The sequence below is a fragment of the Drosophila serrata genome, unplaced genomic scaffold (genome assembly GCF_035046125.1).
Source record: "Drosophila serrata isolate PLE 108 unplaced genomic scaffold, ASM3504612v1 contig_78, whole genome shotgun sequence".
Classification (NCBI taxonomy): domain Eukaryota; kingdom Metazoa; phylum Arthropoda; class Insecta; order Diptera; family Drosophilidae; genus Drosophila; species Drosophila serrata.
The window spans coordinates 87,655-106,788 of NW_028256976.1; the positions used below are offsets into that span (position 1 = coordinate 87,655).

A 19,134-nucleotide genomic window follows, 5' to 3' on the forward strand; every position below is an offset into this window, starting at 1 on the left:
TTTTTATACATTTAATTTTATTTTTTAAGAAAGGAAGGACATTCCTTGCCTTAGTATGTTCGTAGCATTTTTTACAGAAATTAAATTAAATTAAATAAGGAATAATATGTAGCTTGGTTTTTATCACAACTTGCTCTAAATAGAATTATTTAATGATAATCGTTGTCTGATTAATTCATTACAACAAATACTTACCGAACAAACCTAGGTTAGTGATATCCCTAAAATATTCCCCTCTTGGCCAATTTCATCTCGGTACAATATAAACTTTCCCGTTCCTGTTTTGTTTGCAACAACTTGTGATTGGCCAAACTTGTATAACGACCCTCGCGGCTCGCATTGTTCAACTGCTTGTTGGCCTCAGGTGTAAATTACAAATCTGAGCGGCGCATAATGAATGAAGGAGGCCCATGGAGTCCATGGACCGGCAAAGGAGGCGACTAAATGAAATGAAATCGCAGTGAAAACGCTTTCATTAAACATGCCAGAACGGGAGGTGCAAAAGTTTTCCCCGCGCGCCGAGACAAAGGCGGCTAGGCTGGGCTGGGCTGGACTGGGAAAAGCGGGAAAGCGCGACAAACTGCGGCCAAGTTGATTAGAAAGCCGAACGGAAAGTCTCGCCTGGGACTGGCAGGCAGCCTAATGAAAAACTTGGAAATTTACGGTCAACGAGTTGTCAAAGCGGCACCAGCAAAGTGTGGAAATGCGGGGAAATGGGTGAAAATCGGGGGTAAATGGGAAATGCTACCCATAGTTTCAGAGACGCCAAGTCAAACAATTAAGCCCAGCCTTGTTCGAATGGCCAACAGGGGGAAAAGGGGCGGTAGGAGGTAGGACAGGCGGTTTAAATAAATAATTGCCATCGAAATTAAGCAATGGGCAGTGCGGCGGACAGGAGGCACTTGCTGATGGCCACTGGGGGCACAGTTTCACTGAGGGAATACGGTTCTAAAAGACATTTCTTTTTATACGATATATGAATATACAAAATGATAAAAATTACATGTTTATGCTTCTGAAACATTCAAGGATTAAACTGAATTTTAAGCTTGATAAGAAAGATATTCATGCAAAGGTTTTAGGATCTTTCCTCTCAGTGTAAGTGCTGTAATCTCGCGGGCCCAGGACAGTTGAGCAAAGGAGCGAAAATGCGACGACATCGGGGCCAAAAGCGGAAGGGCGGGGCTGGGTGGTACAAAGCGACAAGGACGACAAGGTAATGCATGGACACGGAAGCCAGGAGGCTGGGACGGGGACGATAGCAGGAGTAATGACAGGAAGTCCCGATAAAGGAGACAAAGAAAACGCATGCATTAACACAGATAACAGGCCATGGGAAAAGTCGACACTTGGCGGCATAAAGGCGGGAGGTAGCGCTGCGGCGGGGTCAGGAGTCAGCTTGGCAAAAAGTTCATTAGCGCCGATCAAGAGGCTACCCGGAAGTGAGAGGAGGGCCCGTTCTGCTTTTCAGCTGGACCACGGCCAAAAACTGGGCCCCACATGGCCCATAAAACGCTATGTAAATTTACCAACTCATTAATAATGCCAACCCCCCCCCCAAACCCCGAACTCCGGCAGGAAATGGTTTGCGGCCGATTCCGTTGAATAGAAAATATTAAATTGCAATATTGCCTCAATTTTAATAGAAGCCACAAAAAACCTTTTAGGCCTCCTAAGCCCCAAATGCGAATGACAAAAGTTAATGCTAATGTGGCAAATGTGAAAATAAAACGAGAGATAAGCTTTGAAAATGTAGGGAGGAGATCGTGCTTATATTGATCCAACTATTACATGTAATGTTTTTATAATTTATTTAAAATAATGACTCCAGTTTTCAGTTACTCCTAATTCGCTGGTATATATCTTCATCATCATTTAATTTTGTCAATTGTATAGTAAGATTGTTTACTATTCCTTTAATTTCTACCACCAAAATATGCTGATTTAACTATTTAAAGTTTTCTAAAATTTGAGCCTAACTAAGGTCCTTTAACATTTTGGAATCCCTCACAAAGGCTAATTGCCAGACCCTTGCCGTAGTTTCCGTGACACTCGCACTGGTCACGTGCTCCTCGCTAGTTCGCACACGCAGAAAAATGGGGGTGGGATTGTGTGCCGGCCATTTTGGCGACCCAATCTTGATGCTATCATCAATTGTCAAATAACCAACTGTGTGCGATTTGCGCACCAGCTGTGGCCAGAAGCGTAGAAGCATTCATGGAGCTGCAAATCAACAAATACGAAAAATGCACCCACACACCAACCGGAGCCAGCTACACAACTACACTGAAAGAAAAAATACAAAAAAAAATTAATCATGAAGCAGATTAAATTAAATGTTTGTACATATTTCGAAGATTATTCTTTATATTCAATGACTTAACCTTATATGGAGAGTTATTTGCTTTTGTTTTCAGGTTAAAAATTTGTTTTCTAGGAGCTGAAACTGGAATTAAAAAAGTATTATTAACGTATTAAGGGAATGCCATTTAACTTATTAAAGTTGAGAGTCTACATTTAAATATAAATACAAAATAATAAAATAACTTATAAAACGAGAGATATTTTCACAAAAAAAATAAATAAAGCAAAGTAGGTTAAACCGAGCGTTTTAATTCGTGCTTCTTTATTTCACTCCACGCAACCGAATGTTTCACTTCTGTTTAACATGATCTTTACATCTCTTAATATAGGCTTAACATGCATAGGCTTAACATAGAAGGGCTAAACATAGAAGGGCTTAACATAGATGGGCTTAACATAGATGGCTCTCCTAGCCTACTACAATTTAAATCTTTCAAAAATCTTTCTTTCAATTTTTATACCCTTGCAGGGTATTATAATTTCAGTCAGAAGTTTGCAACGCAGTTGATCAGGATCAACAGCCGAGTCGATCTAGCCATGTCCGTCTGTCCGTCTGTCCGTCTGTCCGTCTGTCCGTTTCTACGCAAACTAATCTCTCAGTTTTGAAGCTATCTGAATGAAACTTTGCAGTTAGTCTTCTATATACTCTCACTCGTATATATGTCGGAACGGGCCGGATCGGACGACTATATCATATAGCTGTCATAGGAATGATCGGAAAAGTTTTACAAAAAAAAATTATAAAATTTTTAGTTTTCAAAAGAATTTGATCAAATTTGAGATATAGCCATTTCATATTATTTTACAATTTTGTGTAAAATTTTATGAAAATCGGACGGCTATATCATATAGCTCCCATAGGAACGATCGAGAAATTAATTCAATTAATAAGTATAACATTTTCAGTTTTCAACAGATTTTCATTAAATTTGAGATATAGCCGTTTCATATTATTCTACAATTTTGTGTAAAATTTTATGAAAATCGGACTAATATATCATATAGCTCCCATAGGAACGATCGAGAAATTTGAGAGGAATGAGAATGGCGGTGGCTGTTGTCGGAAGACTGACAATCGCGGTGGCGATAATATTTTTAGTTTTCAACAGAATTTAATCAAATTTGAAATATAGCCATTTCATATTATTCTAAAATTTTGTGTAAAATTTTATGAAAATCGGATTACTATATCATATAGCTCCCATAGGAACGATCGAGAAATTAATTCAATTAATAAGTATAACATTTTCAGTTTTCAACAGATTTTCATTAAATTTGAGATATAGCCGTTTCATATTATTCTACAATTTTGTGTAAAATTTTATGAAAATCGGACTAATATATAATATAGCTCCCATAGGAACGATCGAGAAATTTGAGAGGAATGAGAATGGCGGTGGCTGTTGTCGGAAGACTGACAATCGCGGTGGCGATAATATTTTTAGTTTTCAACAGAATTTAATCAAATTTGAAATATAGCCATTTCATATTATTCTAAAATTTTGTGTAAAATTTTATGAAAATCGGATTACTATATCATATAGCTCCCATAGGAACGATCGAGAAATTAATACAATTAAATTTATAACTTTTTTAGTTTTCAGCTGATTTTTATCCAATTTGAGGTATAGCCATTTTATATAAGTTTTAAATTTTGTGGCAAATTTCATAAAAATCGACTATATCATATAGGTGCCATACAAACGATCGTTTGATGTCGAGGAAAAATGCAAATCTGTGAATGTAAAACTGCAAATATAATATGTATAGGTGAATGAAATGAAAGCAGGTATTACTTCATTGTTTTTTAACACAAATATATCTAATTTATATTGTATGGATTCCTATTCATAGAAGTTCTATCTGCAAGGGTATATAAACTTCGGCGTGCCGAAGTTAGCTTCCTTTCTTGTTAATCTTTCACAAAGAGTAGAGTGTATTTAGAAAGCTAATATCAATAATAAATTGAATTAAAATAATAATATATCCTGAGTTCACACAGCTTTCAATTTTGTTCTTATTGAAAGATTTGACTTTTTCAATCCGTTTTTGTACAGTGCACACTTACGCACTTTGGGGATTTCCCCTGAACAACTCACTTTGTGGGTTATTTGTTTTGGTCATACGCTCATTTCGTTTCTGCTGGGGAAAATCGAATGCAAGACCGACCCAAAAACTGAGGGAAAGCAAAACAGCAAAAAAGGAAAAAGAAAATGAGGGGAAAAGAGCAAAAAGGGAAAAGCTGAAAAGCAGAAAAGGTTCGACTAAACAATTCAGGGATTCAAGCACAAAAATCAAGAGCATCGGCAGAGTAAACAAACGAAAGGGGAACCGCAAATGTACAACGGGAAACAAGCACCCAAAATCGAATCCCCCTCCATTGTAACCCAACTACTGGTCCTGGGTCCTGTTTGTGTTGCCAAAAAACAAAAAAAAAAGAGAAGGGAAAAAAAGAATAGTGAACCAAAAAAAACTAACCCAAAACCAAAACTCAAACGACGAGCAACGAGCTGAGCAATCGTAAATCTTCTTATGTGCAGCAGCATTTTAACGATAATTTGCTTTATTGAAGCAGTTTAGATTTGGCCAGCAGAGCGTCCACCGAGCCGGACCACAAGTCAAACGACAACTAGAGCGTACCCATGTGTCCAAGCTGGAACCCAGTCCAAGTCCCCCTTTTTGCACTACAAAAAAAATAAATTGGTAATCTAACAGAACTAATATGGATTGACCAAGTAGTATTTACTTTCCCTTAAAGAACCACATAACTATTAATAGTACTACAAAATATTCGGTTTTATAACTCCGTATTTGACATAAAATAACAATAACCATATGAATATTTATGAGAACATTTTTGAACAGTGCACATCTTGGCAACGATTCCCCTTTGAATGTTTGAACCGTTTCCGTTTAAATGGTTTTTATAGCAAATTTATGTAGAGGAAAACACTTTTAAGGTTGACCAAAAGGACATACGAAGAAATTCATAAAAATAGCTCACCAAACACATGCGACCCGAAGCTAAATCGAATCGAATCGGTGCCTTTTGCCGTTCCCTTTCCCGTCCAGAGGTGTGAACAAAGATTTGCCACTTTTGCCGCTCGTTTGACCGGACCGGCGACTGGACTCTGGACTCAGGACCCTGGACCCAGGACCCTGGTAACCGTTCCTCCGGTCTCCGTTCGCCGGTCTCAATATGTGCCATGAATAATGGCCGGGCAAATTGCTCAGCAGCTTTCCGGCTAACTGGATTGGATTGCAGCAAATTGGCCGGTTGGCTGCAGCAGTCAGACATCCTGTTAATGTTTTGCCGATCCCCCACTCTCCTTGGCCGTGTCATGTTGTAAAAATGTTACCACATTGGAAGTAATTACTGTGTCATTTGCCAATTGACTTTGTATTGGTATATGGTCATCGTTGAGTTGTTGGCCTGACAGTTTAAGTAATTAGCTTTTAACTATATTAAGTGTTTGTTAAATGTCCGAGGTTAACTTTGGAGCTTTTCGATTTGACTGCCAAAGATTTCCAAACGTGTCAGAGACGAAAAATTAATCTTGAAATGGCAAAGCATTTAACCCATGTCCAAGTGTAATGGTTAAGAAATCGATGCCAGCATTCGACCGCATTTAATTAAAATATTTGTAACACAGCATATCATATTTGATCTAGCAAAAATGGAAGGACTAGTGAATTTCACTTGAACGCCGCGCTTATGCTACCTCAATTACTCCCACAGCTTGCCGTTGACAATCTCCAGGATCATTCTCTTTCGAAAATACTTCATGTTCTCCTGAGAAAAGGTAATGCTCGCATCGCGCGTTATGTACTCGGCCAACATGCAGCTAAAGACGCCGGAGTCATAGCCATTGGTCAATTGGGGCAAATTCGGAACGCTCTCGATCTTGAAGCCGCTAGTATCAAAGGGCTGGTGGCATTTGTCCAGCGACTCTTGTTGCAGGTACGTCTCTAAGGCATCGAGTACGGGCTGGTTGTCTTGGCCCATGGCGTCATAGTAACGAATAGTCTTATTCCTCATGTGAATAATTGACATGGACCAGTGCTCTCCATTGTAGTCCACCGGCACCGTAATGATGTCCTTGCTGAACAAATCAAAATTTCTCGTCCATCGGCTCACGCCTGCATATCCACTTAGGGTCAGGCGCTTCAGAAAGAATGTGTTCATTGCATACACTTTTGGGAGCTCGCCTTCACGCTCCTTGGAGCGCTCTATCAGGAGGTTCATGTAAAAGTTTATCACTTTCTCGTTCAGACAGTTCTTGCCGACCAAAGTGAAGATATCGCGGTGCTCTAAAGCCTGATTTAACGTGAAGGAAAGTATATTATTGGGCAAGCCCGCCATAAAGTTGTCGTATTGCAGCAGATGGTTTTCTGTCAGCGGCATTAACTCTTCGACAGACTCGATGAGGTAAATGGAACACCTGGCGACCTGGAACTCGAATATCCTCTGAAGCATTGCCCTATCATAGGTCTTGCGTTCCCTGACCTGCACTTCAATTCTGAAATATGACAAACATATAAGCCAGGTGACTAGATTATAAGGCCTAGACACTTACCTGCGATTAAGCTCAGTGCGCAGTTTACTCACATTCTCACGCTGAACATAAAACCTTCTTTGAAGCACTTCAATGAAGTCGACCATTAGGAAATCGGATCTGGTGAAACCTAGCCTCTCATAAAAGTATTCTCCATGGCCACGATTTTGTAGCTGCTTTTGCGCAAGTCTCCTGACCTCTCCTCGCTGCTTAACAAAGCTTATTAGACGACTGCCAGGAACATCCTCATCCGAGCTAATGACGATCACTTCGTTCGACTGTTGGAGATTTTCCACGTTCCAACTCCAAAAAGTGGGAGTGATCGGATTGATTTCCACACGACGATACTTGGCCAGTGGGGGATTGTCCTCAGGGCTGCGTGGCATTCCCCGAAAGCTAAGGTCGATGTTGTCAGCAATTCCACAGTCCATGTTGCCCAGACCTTTGTACTGAGATGGTGTGTCGTTTGACATGCTGGCCTGCGATGAAAGTGGAAAATAAAAAATGGCTCACCGAATTTGTAGTTTTGACGACTCGTGGTAGTATGACCGTTCGCAAAGAACGTATAAAATACCACACTAAAGCTTAATCGAATTAATAACTGAGAAGTATACACACTGCTTCCAAACAACATAAATTGTGGACATCAACAAAGATGCGAAAAGACGATTAATATACATTTATTTACCTTTCTTTCATCTTCTGCTTTCTGGCCTGCCCATTACTTAAATTAATATATTTATTACGGATTTACATAAAACCAAAAAGGGGATGAAAGGTGGATTTAAGTCACATTTCGCATTTATTTAACTCGATAGTATGACAGCAATTGCAGGATTGAATTTAACCACTGACAAAAGGAATGTGAAAAATTGAGAGAACTTTGTAGCTTAGTTGTTGAAAAGCGTTTATTACAGGACTTCCACTATCTTGTACAATTAGTTAATTATTTTTTATGGGTATAAGGTGATTTTGTATATGCCCTTGGGAGCCTTTGGATTCCATTTATTGTTGTTCATACCCAGATCCATTATTTGAAAAATGCCTGTTTTAAAATAATTTTTAATGTGCCGGGAAACATCAACACAGCTTTGTTACGTCATACAACGTAGTAGTATTTTTTAAAATGGCACTCAGGAAATATTGTTCTAGAATGTTTTTTTCGCTCTACCTCACTGCTTTCAAGCAGTGTTTGTCGTTCTCGGTACTGTACATAGTTACTAAAGAAATAGTATGACCAGCCCTAGTTAAGGTCTAAAGCTTCATTCTTAAAAGTGCGATATACATTATGTATGCGATATTTCGGAAATTCTAAGAGAATGTTTCTCTATTTGGTTAACCTTTCATTCATTTCTTTTAAAATATGAACAGTTTTATTACTTGAATTATTCTCTATATGCAATTTAACTTAATGCACTTCTTTACTTAGTAAAGCTTCACACTCAAGAGCTCTGGAATTCTCGATGTGAGCTGCTTCCACTGTTGACATTCCGTTCATAATAAAGAAATTTCCCTTATTTACCAGGGCGCCATAAAGAATGCCTGTTTGTTTGTATGGAAATATGTATGTATACATATAGATATACATATTTTTATATACATTTTCCTGTTCTTATGCAGTTCCAGGCAAGTTTGTCGGTGGATTGCATTATGTTAAGCGTTGAGCCACAAGTAGGTATTTTTTTCTAACAATTTCACCCTTATATTCGCAACGAGGACAGATTTATGTGTACTGTGGGTTTTGAAGCGTAATGCCTTGCAGGTTTTCTAGTAATGCACATGTACATATATGTACAAGAAAATATATTAAATCTATAGGTTATAAGAATAAAAGTTTGACTCTAAACGGAATGGTTAGCTTTTATAAAATATAAACCTATTGCGGGTAGTATTATTATAACGTATTTCCTGGAAGTTTAAAAGCTGTCCTTGGCTTCTTAGTCCGCAGTCATTGTCCCGCATTGCCGTTGGCCTGCATTTGCCATAGTTCCTCTCTGCAGCTGTTTCTATCCTGGCCTCAACACTTAAAATATAATATATTGTTTATATTTTTATAATATTTAATATATTTTAAATTATTTAAAGAAATAATTTTAAGAAATCAGCTCGAAGATCGGTGTTTGCTTTAAGGCAGCTTATAAGTATGCTATATTTTTTACACATTTTCTAAAGGCTTGACTCTACGTTTCTCCGAGTGCACTTCCTGGTCTAAACCTCGTCTGGTGGGCAGAAGGGCGTGCCTGGCATGTGACATTCGCCAGCATAAATGTCAACAACTGTTTGTTATTGTTGTTGTGGCTTGTTTGTGTGTTAGTGTTTAGGGCCCTGTTGTTGGTGGTGTTGGCATTGCTGGTGTTGTTGCACTTGCTGTGTGGGAAGTGTGACTGCGGCTTTGGCTGTCAACAATGGCTGATGCCAACAATGTGACCGTCATGCCATGGGCACTTCCCAGCACCAAGACTTTGCCACCGAGAGCCACTCAAACTTATGCAAACACACACACGCACTCACACTTGCCCAGTCCCAGGATGTTGCGTATACGCCGCGTGGTAATTGTAATTATTCTCGCTATTCAGCCAGATTTGTTAGGCCATTAGGCAACAGGTTGGCATCCATATTAATGCCACCTCCGCCTTCGTCTTTCCCTCATTGCGCCACATCATATTCGGAGCTTGCCGTTCGCCCGGGAATTCCGGAATAATTAAATTCATTTATGCGAGACCCCCGAACGTAGCGCCAACTTTGGCCATAAAAACCCGAAAATAACCATAATAATGATAATAATATCAATAACAACGAGGATTACTCGGCAATAGTTGAGTGCGCTTCATAAAAACTAGCTGTTAATGTTTTTCCATTTTCACATCAATGTATAGATAAACAAGAGGAAAAAAGTAATGCCAAAGAAAAATAGAACAAAAAAAATTAGGAATATGGCGGGAGCAAGAACGGAAAAGAAAGAATGGAAAATGCTTTCCGTCTGCGGTGCCATAAACTGCACATCAAGCCAATGTTAATGACCACATAAAGAATTTAACCCTCCGTTTAACGAGCCATCTATTGCAAATTGATTCATAAACAATTAGTTGATCGGAATATTTTTTGGTTGTGTCTTAAGTGAGGCAAAATAAATGAAAAATTAAGGTCTTTAAATATAGGAGGGTTGGTTTTTAGATGTATGAATAATTTAATATTATGTTGTTATAACAAATAAGTCTTTGAAGAGCCTTAGATTTCGATATTTATAAAACGCTTGTCTTTGGTATGTGTTTCATAATTTATATGCTTTACTCATTAGGTTTGAATGTTTTTTTTTATCAAGATTTATCTGATATGCATTTTAAATTACAGTCGAGTCCCGATAATTCGAAATGGCAAGGGGATCACTTTTTTTACGAATTAGACGGGAATTCGATTTATCGAGATTTCTATTTAATGGGGCTCAAAAATGAAAGAGTCGAATAAACGGGGTACTTACATTTCACATCATGTTTACATATGTATTTAGCTTTATTAAAATTAAACAAACATAATAAATATGTACATTCATTTGTACGTTTTTCAAATTAAAGGAAAATTAAACAAAAAATTAAAAAACAAAATTAAGCAGAAACATTAAATTATTAAAAACGAAAATTCAAGCTTTAAAATAATTGGTAATTTTTGATTGCTTCGTGATTTTTCTTTTATTTTTTCCATTGCGTTTTCTAAACCTATTAGGTTGTGACACACTCTATTTGGCACATCATGAGTCGAAAAATAATGTTTAAGTTGAGGAATTAATGCTCTGGTTTGTAAATTCTATAAAATTTCTTCTCCGTTCTGATGTCTGCAAAATCTAACGTCGCTTTAACTACAAAATATTTCGCATCGCATTACGATTTATAAGAGGTTTCGAAACAAAATTACGATTTATAAGAGGTTCAATATTCTTTGCGTTGCGCCAAATACTACGAATTAACGAGGGGACCAAAATGTATGGAATTTTTACGAATTAACGAGTTTTTTTCAAGGGGACAGAATTTTTTACGAATTATCTCGATTTTCGATTTAGCGGGGTACGAATTATCGGGATTCGACTGTATTATATTAGTTATTCAGGACATATAAATAAAACAACGGTTTAAAGGTAAAAATTAATTCCAATACTTTTCATCTAATGCTTTAGTAATACTCACATTTTTTATAAAATTCTAAGGAGTTACACCCTCCCAACATTTATACAATTTCTCTTAAAGACATTCACCGATTTAATGCAAATCGTTTCCAACCGCATAATGCTTGTTTTGTATTGGCCACTTGTTTTTCTTTGGTGTTTTTTTTCCTCTTTGGTAAATCATTGTTACACGTCTCCGCTTAAAGTTGATCCTTTCCATTTATCAATGGCAGCTCCTTGAAGCACTCTCGCTGCGAAATATGATTTATGTGTCCCGCAGCGCTTGACTACTCACTCCCCCGCCACCCACGAGTTTTCCCAACATTTTTCCCCCGATTTTACTCCCCCGTCACGCCCCACCTCGAGGGCGTTTGAACTGTCGAAAGTTGTAAGTGTTGCCAAAGCAGCTTGCCGCTGTTCCTACTAAACGAAACGAAAATGAAATCGAAATCGAATGCCATCGTAATGGCCGTTGGGCAGACAACGGGCATAATTTTACACGCAGACTTTCAGACCCAAGGACGAGGTCGAAAGGCCAACGGTTCGTTTGTCTGGCTCAACTTTAGCTAAACAGAGAGAAAATAGTAATAATATTTGTTCTATATATATTATTATATTAATAAATAATTAAATTGCTAAATATATTTGAATACATATGTGAAAACAATAAGTTTTCCTTGTTTGTTTTAACATTTAACTCTTTCATTAAAATTTTCTTTTTGCTTTTAATTTAATCATATTTTTGTCTCAACTTTAGATAAGAAGTAAAATTATTAAACATATTTAATATATATAATATATCAATATTAGTAAAAGTGATTTCGTGATTGGTAAAGACCTCCGATTCAATGGTGTTTACTAAGCAATAATTATAATAATTACAAGATTTGATTGAATTTGTTTAAAATAATTAAAAAATTCATTGACTAAAAAATATAGAAAATAAAAAAAAGTGTGCTATGAAAATATAACATATTTTATAGTAAGCTAAAACTCCCAAAATAGAATTTCTGTATAAATATTGATATAAAACCTTTTCCCAAATCTTCCCCACTTTAAAAATATATATAGCCCTAACACAGTTGTGTTCCATTCTAAACTTTAAATAGTTTCCTTCGGTGTTTTCTATGAAAATTTGAAATTATAATGCCATCCGGCCAGGCGGCAAACTTCTTACGGCCAGGCCGTCTGATGTCCTGGCGCCGAACCATAAATATAAATTTGATTTTTTTTATATATATATACGGCACTTTGATATGTGCAACACCAACACTTTGGCGAACTTTTCGCATCTCATTCGATTTGGGGATCCTTTACAGCTGTCAAAAACTAACCGAAAAACACACACAAGTCGTTCACTGCCGAAGGATGCTTTAAATGCCGCTCAAGTTTCATTTGCATCATTTCGATTTGCATTAGTGGCCATAAAATATGTGTTCAAACTTTGGCAGTAAAATCAAATGGTTTAATTTAAAAAGTCGTTAATTTTATTCACTTTGCCTTAATGGCGAACCATAAATAGAATGATTGTTTCAACGCCTCGTGGGTGGGTTTATGTTGAGAAGTAGTTAAGCATACTTTAATGCTTGTTGGCAATTGATTTAAATTATTTACGTGATATAATTCACTTGAATATCTCTACTTCCGAAGAAATGTCTTAATTTTGCAGCCAAATAGTCATTGAATTTGATTGCAATTAACTTCTAAACTTAAAGTTCTGAAAAAGCAAACTGCGCAACCATTTGATGTTTCTGCTAAGCAGCTTATCGCTTTGAATCAATTATTCGCTGGGGGCCACCTGTCGTATGCGCAATAATTAAATTTATTTAATCTCATCAGGACTATATACACATACCATATACGAAATGCTCTGTATATTTCGCCCAGAGCATAATGCATTGTGCCCAAACTCTGTGTGTCAATAGCCGTGAATTTTGATTATGTGCCTGAGCAATGGCTACGACTGCCGTTGACAGTGATTTGCGTTTGGCAGAAAACTTTTTCCACCATTTTCACCGCAAGTCGGAAAAATGTCAGAAAAATACCCGGCCCATCCCATATGCGTGTTGAGTAGATGCTTTTTGAGGTTGAGTTTTAGGTTGGCTAAAATGCACAGTGCAGAGGGGAGAAGAGAGCCCAAACTTTTTCATTACGCAATTTTTGCGCTTCGCTTGATATGTACGCACCTAGCCGGGGCATAGTGAGTGTGGGACTTTTTTATCAAAATCACACTCATATATATGTACATATATATATATTCAGCTTTGCTTAAAAACTTTTCTAATTCCATTAACGTTACGCACATGCTCAGGCATCCCATTTCCCTCCGTAAGCATCCCTCCGGCGATGCCTTTGTGGCCGATGAAGTTTTGCGGCCACGTGCATTCGGACCTGGACAAAAGGCCAAGGCACTGGGCGAAAAGGATGGCTAATAAACTTTATTAAATTCTTTAAAACATTTTAATACAATATATATTTATTTGAATTGTTTCTTATTTGCTTTATAAAGTGATCGCTCATTAGTTATTCTGCTTTAATTTTCAAGCTCCTTTTTCTTTTCGTGCACATGACTTTACAAATTCACAGCGCATTTTTCACTCTGGCTTTGGTTTAAAGTAAAGTAAACAAACAGGATATTGTAGCAGCAGGACAACGTCTATAATGAGCTGTAGTTGCGAACAGATTTTCCGGGATCCTGGCCCCGCCTCCCTTAGCCGCAAGTCATTTCCAGCTCGAGGGATAAGTTTGGCTTTGCGGTGCGCTTTAATTCTGTTACGAAATTTAAATATATACATTTTTTTTTGTGTATAATTTCGCGTCCAATTTCTCAGCCTGATTGCTATGGTGAGTTCGTTTTTGTTGTAGGATGGGTGGATTCCGGGTTCGGCTATAATTTGACTTAATTTTTGTTAATAATTATTTTCGCATTTTCGGCATTGCTTGCGGTTGATGGCTTCGTTGCCCGGGCGAGGGATCAGAGTTAATTAGTTTGTAATTATTATAAATTGAGGATGAATGCTTGTGGCAAGTTTAATTGGATATTTGATGTTTTTAAATTACCCAAAAATGAGCGAGAAGTATTAGCGCCAGCTAGTTGAGCTCCATATCGCACTCTCTTTATCTGGGGAGGCTCCATCCTCCGCTCTGTAAGCCAGTCCCCTGGCCGGGGGTAAATTAATTTTTAATGCCTTGGCTTTGTCACTCGGCTCCATATTTATGTGCTGAGCTAAAGCAGCTGCCTCATGCCCGGGATGCATGCTCTTTTCCTAATTTTTTTCCATGCTATCAACCGTGCTTGTGTCATACGTGCCACGCCCACACGTATGCCCAGTACAGTGGAGACTAGAACAGAACAGAAATGGGAATAAGAATATAAAGTAATGAGTTTTATTTAATGAATTTTATATGATTTATTTAGTATTAACGAAATTATAATTAAATTAAATTAAACAAATTACTAAATAATTACAGAAAATAATAGACATTTTCACTTCACTAAGTTAATGATAGACCGTGTTTTATTGAGAATCTATATCGTAAATTTCGTATTTACAAACAAAAATAATACAATTTCAAACGAAATTCTTGAAACCAGTTCGAAAAGCAGTTTGAGATAAATGCAAAGGAAAGAAACCATACAATTCAATAAACTTCTAAACTAATCTGCTTTGGAAAACGATAAAAGGTATAAAACACTCTTAAAAGAATACAAAATTTTTAAAGCTCATACAAAATATTTTAAAAAAATTTCTACATTGGGAAAATCGCTTTACAAAAAACAAAGAAACTTTCTTATAATCCCCAAACAGATTTAATTATAAAGGAGTTTCCAACATTCCTAAATATTTGCAAAAAATGCAAAAGTATTACCTTTAAGAAATGATCACTTTATCGATGGTCCACTGTAGATTGAAAGCGGATGGGCCGCGGTATGTTCGGCTCGCAGAGAGGGCCCCGAACAATTAATCATAATCTCGTGTAGTTGCACACTGCCAAGTGCCTGTGCCACGTTCGCAGCAGTTTTTCATAGTGGCGAACAATAAATTTTAGAGCCGCCGGCCGCGCGTCTTGAGCAGTCATAACTTTGAATCAAGAAAGCCACGTACCCTTGCAACACACCCCACACACACACCCCCAAGACACACCCAAGACACCGACACCGACGCCGACACCAACAACTCCCAGCTGAGGGCGAAAATATGTTTAAATTTTACTTTAGTTTGCCCCAATCCTGTTATTGTATTATCATTTTCCCTATGTGTGCCACCGAGCCACGTACATTTGTAATAATTTAGCATGAAATATGCTTCGGAGGCGGTGGGACAATGATAAAGTCGTTCGCTTTATTTATCCCCCTATTGCTAATTCAATAAGGTGGCGGAATGGCAAAATTGCAAGAGGGGAATGCCTCTGAATGTATGCCAAACTATTTGCAAACTAAATTAAGACCTAAGTACCTTAATTAATTTGATAAAGTAGTTTTCAAATACTTTTCTTACGAGATTATGTGAGCAAAATCAAATTTTTCCATACCAATTCGTATGAAAAGTGGTCATAAAATTGATTAAATATCTATATTTTTATACTAAACTAAAATTAATATTTTCAATGATGTGTATACAATCAAAGAATTGGTATAGGTTTACTTTTTATTTAATACTACATTTCTATAATATCCATATTTATTACTTTGTTAACTACAATAAAAAAGAACTAGCTCTTTAAATATAAATTTTTGATATAAAAATCTTGGTTTTTTTGCTTTTTTCATGATCTCTAAGTATTGTTTTTCTTCAAGTTCAAAAATCGTACTCTTTAACAAACCATTTCCCATTTTCTTTGTAAACCAGAATTTTTCACATACTCCATTACAATTCATATTTTATCGAACATTTTCCCTAAAGTACTGACGCATTAACAATGCTTGGATATCTTTATGTGCACTTGAGTAAAATATATAGTTTTTCCTAGGAGCTTTTCCTGAGCTTAGCCTGCATATGTGTGCTGACCACACGGAGTCTCCTAAGTACGCATCTGTATGCAAAAGTACACAAGTTTGGTTGGAGAACTTGAAACCTTCGGTTTTTGTTTTATAGCCATTGATACACAATTGTTGCCGTGTCCTGCCAGGGAGAGAGAAACTCACATAGTTTAGTCCCTGGCTCCTGCCTCTATATTCATTTACATTTCCATCTGCAACTTGGCCCTTGCTCCCATCACCATTACCCTGCTGTTTGCCTTTGGATGCCCAAATTGATTCTATTGGCTTTGTTGTGATAAGGTCAAAAGTTAATGTAAATGTTGTGGCCCAGTGCACTGAGACAGTTTTGCTGGGGGTCTCCGGCATCCAAATTAAAAGTTCCAACTTTACTATGCTTTTTGATGTGGCCGAAGGGTCTCTCCGGGTCTCTGATAAACTCTGATCAAAGTAAACTGACACCCGGGAGTTGATCTGCCAGGAAGATATGCAACTCGAAGGCACATGAGCTGGATACTGGCCAAAAAATAAAACTAAGCAGGAGGATGTCTCAAACAGTTAGTAGAGTGGCAGTTAAGGGGATTATTATTGAGTTTTACAGAAGATATGGTCTTTAGAAGCTTGCGTTTACTTTGAAAATACTAAAGTGTAAAGGTATCAAGTATATTCAATTTCTTTAAATATAAGTTTTTTCTCTAGATATTTTGGCAATGACTTTCTTTTTTGTAAACTCAATACAATTTCTCTGAATTTATTATTATAAATAAATAAAATAAAAAATAAATAAAATAAAATAAAATATTTTGGCAATGACTTTCTTTTTTGTAAACTCAATACAATTTCTCTGAATTTGTTGTTATAAATAAATAAAAGCTTGTCTTTACTTTGAAAAGGTTTTCAAAACGATTTCCTGAATACTATAGTATAAGGTATATTTATTTTTCTTTGAACTTTTAACTCTAGATATTTTGACATTGACTTTCTTTTTGCTAAATTCAATACAATTTCCATGAATTTGTATTTAAAAATGCACCTTTGATTGGTTTAAAGAAATAAGAAAATACCAGTCAGCTCTATTAAATTTGAGCACACTTTCGTAGAAACTATTTAAACCTAATAGTCACTTCTCTAACTATTGGCTGAATTGTCCCATTAAATCTTTAATCATTTTCTCAATTTTATTGTTAAAGACCTGCCATAAAGTCTTTCCTGCTGACTGTGTGAACCTCCGAGGCGAGGTTAAGTTTAAAGAGTTAATTTCCTCTTCGGTAGTACCCACAACCACCACATACCATTGGAAGTCAGCTCTGGAGATCGTTGGGTGTGGTTCCGGGAGCGGTGAATGTGGATGGAGCTGAACTGAGGCAGCTAACTGACAGCGATACCGTGTCGATGTCGATGTCGATGTCGAAGGCATCCATTCTCCATTCAATCTGCCGGAGAAGCTCCACTCCACTCCTCCCCACTGTACCATAAAAAGCAATGCCTCCTTCGAAGTCGCCCCGCTTCCTTTGCTTTTCTTTCCCTTTCTCTGGGCATAGTGCCGTCTCTGTCGGAGTCTCAGCGGTTGGCTTTGGCAAAGTTTTGTGCGTAACATGAAAAACTTCGATAAATTCACAGTTGAAACAATTACCATGAATTTTATCAAAAATGATACGCGCCGTTCGTATCCGACCATGCAGCAACAATATTTTTTAATGCACTTTGGGGGAAAATGAAACGCAAGAAGGATGCCGGGGCAGCTGCTCGGGATAAAGATCTGCGGCGGGAGCACGCTGGGTATGGGAGGGGAAGGAGGGGTTGAAAAGCGAGGAAAAACCAAGAGGAAGCCCGGGTGAAAACCAAAGAAAATGCCTGACAGATAGACCAGGAGCTGCTGGGATGCTGCTGTCGCTGTTCCACCGTAAAATGTAAGCGCAAAATTGCTTGAGAAAACTTTCTCAACTTTTCAGCTAATATTTGACTTTGGCAAAATAAGCAGACGATGTGGAAAAAACAACGCAGCGACATTGCATCGAATGGGAAAAATATATATTTTCTTAAACATTATGCGACGGCATTTGCGCTGATGTGAAAGTATCTTACGGATGCAGTATCCAGCCCCTCTGCATTCGAAAACATATGCAGCGGCAAGCCAATGTTTCGCTCCGACATTTATGGCTGGAAAATATATATAATAAAAAAAGGGAAAAGAAAAATGCAGCAAAAATATTTATGCCAGAGTAAACTTTTTCCGCCCCTAAACGCTGCAATTGAAAATGTACATTAAAATTGATATTGGCCCGCAAGGCGGACAACTTTAATGGCTGTCAATTGCAGGCGAGTGTGCAAAGTTTTTCCTCTCCTTTCCCTCAACATCGTCGGATTTTTTACCCGCTCGAATTTGTGTAAACTTAATATTTTGTTATTAGTTTTGCAAAAGTGTCCAATGGATTTTATTCTATTGCAAAAAAGTCGCTGCCAGCGTCGGCAACTCAAATAGATTTTGAGTAGCTTTTCAGTTTGAGTCGACGTTAAATGAGAAAAGTTTTCCACGAGTGTTTGTTGCAGTTTTTCGTGTAAGTTGGCCGCTACTCCTTCGTGGCAGGTGAAGTGTCCTCGTTTTCCTTTTCTTTTCCTTTTTACGCTCCTTGTCATCTGGCCAGCCGTTAATGATCTTTTGGCCAACAGTTTAGCTTTGGCTTTGCTAAAAAAAAAGAAAGGAAAAAGGAAATAACTATAGAAACATTTAAGCCTATGACCCACTTTCATAGAATAAATTTTGAAAATATTTTATTTTGAGGAAAATTCAAGATTTAAAATCTTTAAATACAATTTATAAAAACTGAAATCCTTAAATATGAATAAAACAAATTTATTAATTAACAATTCAACAAGAAAGGAAACTAACTAACTAGGGCTGCCGAAGTTCATATATAGCATATATATTATTTTTTTTTATTTTGTTGAGATGGCTGGATTGACTCTGCTGTTGATGCTGATTAAAATCATTTATAAGGTTACAGACTTCTGAATAAAATTATAGTACCCTGAAAGGGTATAAAAATTGTTTTCGATTTAAGATAAATCTAGCATACGTG

At 37.2% G+C, this 19,134-nt stretch overlaps 1 protein-coding gene and 1 pseudogene across 2 annotated transcripts in view; one reads left to right on the plus strand and one right to left on the minus strand.

Moving 5' to 3' along the window:
- The window catches only part of beat-Vc (beaten path Vc), a 49,120-nt gene that overhangs the window by 12,322 nt on the left and 17,664 nt on the right, over nt 1–19,134 (plus strand). The gene's annotated exons all lie outside the window — the stretch shown is intronic.
- LOC147644871 (sentrin-specific protease 1 pseudogene) lies at nt 1,757–9,839 on the minus strand (annotated as a pseudogene). The gene has a single exon (XR_015273175.1). The product of XR_015273175.1 is annotated as a sentrin-specific protease 1 pseudogene (transcript).